This window comes from Pristiophorus japonicus, chromosome 3, assembly GCF_044704955.1.
Source record: "Pristiophorus japonicus isolate sPriJap1 chromosome 3, sPriJap1.hap1, whole genome shotgun sequence".
NCBI lineage: Eukaryota > Metazoa > Chordata > Chondrichthyes > Pristiophoridae > Pristiophorus > Pristiophorus japonicus.
In genome coordinates, this window is record NC_091979.1 from 220,518,979 (window position 1) to 220,524,978 (window position 6,000).

Below are 6,000 nucleotides of genomic sequence, written 5' to 3' on the forward strand. Positions count from 1 at the left end.
GCCAGAAAGGGCAACAGACTGGGAATATAAAAGGGGTCATGTGGCCACATCTCTCTCTCTCTCTTGCACTCGCCTGCTTCACCTCCACAAGGACCTCGCACTTCATCTGGGACTGAGAGAAGAAATCAGTACGGAACCAGGAGAGACACGTTTTCACCGGGAGAAGTAGCAAGTAAGCCAACGATCGGTGAGCATCATCCCTGCCCATGCATCTTTAAGATCACAGCCACTGTGTGAGAAGGTGTCGTGTGTTCTCCCAACCAAGCCTTAGTAAGGGTTTTAGTGAGAAAGTTTTGCTGCACGGACCATAGGAGTACACTGTGGATCCGAGCAAAGGGTTTAGACGTTGGGTACTTCGCGATAGGGGTGGTTTAGACATGCCAGGGTATTGGATTGTACTACATCGTCACTGTATTTATTTGTTTTGCTGTGTTGAGCTAGCTTTAATAAAGCATTGCCAGTTGAGACTGAGGTATTTGTCCATGACTCATTCATCTGTTCACTCCCAGGTCGAGAACTGTTGTATTGCTACGTGCTAGTCAGAGTAGGAATCGCAGGACAGCTCAGATGAATACGTGGCTTGAGGAGTGGTGCAGAAAGGAGGGATTCAAATTCCTGGGACATTGGAACCGGTTCTGGGGGAGGTGGGACCAGTACAAACAGGACTGTCTGCACCTGGGCAGGACCGGAACCAATGTCCTAGGGGGAGTGTTTGCTAGTGCTGTTGGGGAGGGGTTAAACTAATATGGCAGGGGGATGGGAACCTATGCAGAGAGACAGAGGGAAGTAAAATAGGGGCAGAAGCAAAAGATAGAAAGAAGAAAAGTAAAAGTGGAGGGCAGAGAAACCCAAGGCAAAAATCAAAAAGGGCCACATTGCAGCAAAATTCTAAAAGGGAAAAATGTGTTAAAAAGACAAGCCTGAAGGCTCTGTGCCTCAATGTGAGGAGTATTCATAATAAGGTGGACAAATTAACTGCACAGGCAGCAATTAATGAATATAATATCATTGGCATCACGGAAACATGGCTCCAGGGTGACCAAGGCTGGGAACTCAACATCCAGGGGTATTCAACATTCAGGAAGAATAGACAGAAAGGAAAAGGAGGTGGTGTAGCGTTGCTGATTAAAGAAGAAATTAACGCAATTGTAAGGAAGGACATTAGCTTGGATGATGTGGAATCTGTATGGGTGGAGCTGCGGAATACCAAAGGGCAGAAAACTCTAGTGGGAGTTGTGGACAGACCACCAAATAGTAGTAGTGAGGTTGGGGACAGCATCAAACAAGAAATTAGGGATGCATGCAATAAAGGTACAGCAGTTATCATGGGCGACTTTAATCTACATATAAATTGGGCGAACCAAACTGGTAGCAATACGATGGAGGAGGATTTCCTGGAGTGTATTAGGGATGGTTTTCTGGACCAATATGTCAAGGAACCAACTAGAGGGCTGGCCATCCTAGACTGGGTGATGTGTAATGAGAAAGGACTCATTTGCAATCTTGTTGTGCAAGGCCCCTTGGAGAAGAGTGACCATAATATGGTAGAATTCCTTATTAAGATGGAGAGTGACACAGTTAATTCAGAGACTCGGGTCCTGAACTTAAGGAAAGGTAACTTTGATGGTATGAGACGTCAATTGGCTCGAATAGACTGGCAAATGATACTTAGTGGGTTGACAGTGGATAGGCAATGGCAAACATTTAAAGATCACATGGATGAACTTCAACAATTGTACATCCCTGTCTGGAGTAAAAATAAAACGGAAAAGGTGGCTCAACCGAGGCTAACAAGGGAAATTAAGGATAGTGTTAAATCCAAGAAAGAGGCATATAAATTAGCCAGAAAAAGCAGAAAACCTGAGGACTGGGAGAAATTTAGAATTCAGCAGAGGAGAACAAAGGGTTTAAATAGGAGGGGAAAATAGAGTATGAGAGAAAGCTTGCCGGGAACATAAAAACTGACTGTAAAAGCTTCTATAACTATGTGAAGTGAAAAAAATTAGTGAAGACAGATTCAGGTGAATTTATAATGGGGAACAAAGAAATGGCAGACCAGTGGAACAAATACTTTGGTTCTGTCTTCACGAAGGAAGACACAAATAACCTTCCGGAAGTACTAGGGGACTGAGGGTCTAGTGAGAAGGAGGAACTGAAGGATATCCTTATTAGGCGGGAAATTGTGTTAGGAAAATTGATGGGATTGAAGGCCGATAAATCCCCGGGGCCTGATAGTCTGCATCCCAGAGTACTTAAGGAAGTGGCCCTAGAAGTAGTGGATGCATTGGTGATCATTTTCCAACAGTCTATCGACTCTGGATCAAGTTCCAATGCACTGGAGGGTAGCTAATGTAACACCACTTTTTAAAAAAGGAGGGAGAGAAAAAATGGGTAATTATAAACCATTAGCCTAACATCAGTAGTGGGGAAAATGTTGGAATCAATTATTAAAGATGAAATAACCGCGCATTTGGAAAGCAGTGACAGGATCGGTCCAAGTCAACATGGATTTATGAAAGGGAAATCATGCTTGACAAATACTCTAGAATTTTTTGAGGATGTAATAGTAGAGTGGACAAGGGAGAACCAATGGATGTGGTGTATTTGGACTTTCAAAAGGCTTTTGACAAGGTCCCACACAAGAGATTGGTGTGCAAAATTAAAGCACATGGTATTGGGGGTAATGTACTGACGTGGATAGAGAACTGGTTGGCAGACAGGAAGCAGAGAGTCGGGATAAATGGGTCCTTTTCAGAATGGCAGGCAGTGACTAGTGGGGTGCCGCAGGGCTCAGAGCTGGGACCCCAGCTATTTACAATATACATTAAAGATTTAGATGAAGGAATTGAGTGTAATATCTCAAGAGGGAGTTAGATGTGGCCGTAATGGCTAAAGGGATGAAGGGGTATGGAGAGAAAGCAGGAAAGGGGTACTGAGGTGAAAGATCAGCATGACCTTATTGAATGGTGGTGCAGGCTCGAAGGGCCGAATGGCCTACTCCTGCTCCTATTTTCTATGTTTCTATGTTTCTATGTAACCTGGGGGTGCGTCGAAAACACCTAAGGGAAACCACTTACAACAGGTTCAGCACCAGGTGGCTGACCGATTGTGGACCCCTACTAACGCCACGTCCGATCCTCGAGGGTCCTCCTCCAGTCCGCCTCTGCTCGGCCTGGTTTTTCGACAGTATCTTCTGCAAAGATGACAAGAGCACGACATAAGCTCATTGCTTAAGTACTATTACATATATTACTAGATACTATTATTATTACACAACACACACAACACAACACACAGAACACACAGATAATCCCCAATTAGTCATCGCCCTTGCTATTCGTCGTTAACATTATATGCTAATACGTTTTGCATGCAATTGAATGCATGGTTATTTATACGGTCTGAGAATAAATTTAATAAGTAACTAACGCATGACACCAAGATTACCAGCCTAATTACAATCCAGCAGATCTACATTTGAATTAATGAGTCATTGCATCATTACAATTTATAAATGTTTTGTTTATTCTTCCGGAACCAACAAGGTCACTTGCGCCATTGGTTCGGCTCACGGACCTCATGTGTTACAGACGAGACCACTTTGGTGATCTCCGACCATATACGTTGATAAACCCTGGGGGGTGGTTTCCCATGACCATCCCGGGTCAATTGGGCCCAACGACTTTCTACCTCTTGTACGAGGGCAGCATTGGCCTCCTCAGAGAAACATTTTGCGTGACTTCTACCACCCATCTCCTCTCCCACCCCACCCAGATCACTCCCTTCAGCCACCTCCTCCACCTCTACGACATCAGCCATCATCTCATCTACATGCTCCATTATTTCTAATAAAAGTATTTTCAATTTGTTTCATCAAACAATCTATTAATCTCTATCAATCTCTATTAATCTCCAAACCAGCTTTCCACCCATAACTACACTCGACACTCTCTCTCTCTCTGTTCTGCGCATGACCTACCGAATCGCGGGAAAAGTTCATCACCAAAAAAAACCCACGCATGCGCAGAACGGCCGTTGCTATGGACGCCGGCCTTGCACGATGGAATAAATCGCTAATGCCCATTTCACATCGCTACAGCTAATGCCCAAGAAATGGAAACTAGCGTGTTTTAAAATCGGCAATATTCCGGCGATCCCGTGTGTTAAGTATGAAAGAACTCCACAAGACTGAGTACTGTGAGCCAAAACTGATGTGACCTTAGTCTCTTTAATGCAACTCCAGAGTGTCTAAGCAGCATGGCAGACAACCTTTTATACTCCCTTGCATGAGGTGTGCAGGTGACCCTTGGGCCTCCAACAGTTGCACCCTCTGGTGGCAAGAGTAATGCAGTTACAATGTTTACATACATAACATCACTCCCCCCCAAAGTTTTTGATACAAGTTATTTACAAGTTGAGACGATCCTGGGCCTGACTATAAACACTATTCCCCTCCTTGGCCAAGACAATACCAGCGACCCATTTAGGACTGTGACCGTAATTCAGGACAAACACAGGGTCTTAACATCAATGTCACGCGATACAGCCGCGCGATCGTGGTACATGTTTTGCCGGTGATGCCGGGTTTCCACATGATCATTTAGATCCGGGTGGACTAGAGAGAGCCTGGTTTTGACTGCTCTCGTCATTAACAATTCTGCAGGGGGAACCCCAGTGAGCAAGTGGGGTTGCGTCTGGTAGCTGAGCAGAACCCGAGATAAGCGGGTCTGCAAGGAGCCTTCCGTCGCGTGTTTCAAGCCCTGCTTGATAGTTTGGACTGCCCGTTCTGCTTGACCATTGGATGCGGGCTTAAACGGGGCAGACCTGACATGCTTGATGCCATTGCGGGTCATAAACTCGTTGAATTCCAAGCTGATGGAACATGGTCTATTGTCACTGACAAGGACGTCAGGCAAGCCATGGGTGGCGAACATAACCCGGAGGCTTTCAATGGTGGCAGTGGATGTGCTGGATGACATGATTACGCATTCAATCCATTTAGAGTAAGCGTCCACTACAACTAAAAACATCTTTCCAAGAAAGGGGCCAGAAAAATCTACGTGGATCCTGGACCACGATTTGGAGGGCCATGACCACAGACTCAATGGAGCCTTCCTTGATGCATTGCTCAATTGTGAACACGTGTTGCACTGGTGTACGCGTGACTCTAAGTCCACAATGCCGGGCCACCAAACATGGACCTAGCTATAGCCTTCATCATGACTATGCCTGGGTGGGTATTGTGTAGGTCGCGTATAAACGTTTCCCTGCCTTTTTTTTGCGAAACCACCCGATTACCCCATAAGATACAATCCGACTGGATGGACATTTCATCTTTGCATCGGTGAAATGGCTTAATTTCATCTTGCATTTCCCCGGGAACGGCCGACCAGCTCCCATTGAGGACGTAACCTTTTACAAGCGATAGCATAGGATCCTGGCTGGTCGAGCAGTGACGGGTGACCCCTCGCTTTCAAAAGCATCCATGACCAGAAGCAAGTCTGCGGGCTGTGCCATTTCCACCCCATAGTGGGCAATGGTAGCCGACTGAGGGCATCAGCACAGTTCTCCGTGCCTGGTCTGTGGCGGATGACATAGTTATAGGCGGACAATGTTAGTGCCCATCTTTGGATGCGGGACGAAGTATTGGTGTTTATACCTTTGCTTTCTGAAAACAGCGAAATGAGCGGTTTGTGGTCAGTTTCAAGCTCAAACCGAAGTCCAAATAAGTATTGGTGCATTTTCTTAACCCCATAGACACATGCTAACACGTCTTTCTCGACCATATTGGAGGCTCTTTCAGCCTTAGACAGACTTCTCGATGCATACGCAACCGGTTAAAGTTTGCCTGATACATTGGTTTGCTGTAACACACAGCCGACCCCGTACGAAGATGCATCACAAGCTAGCACTAATCGTTTACACGTGTCATACAGTACAAGTAACTTTTAAGAACAAAGTAGGTTTCTGGCCTTCTCAAAGGCTGTCTCTTGAGATTTA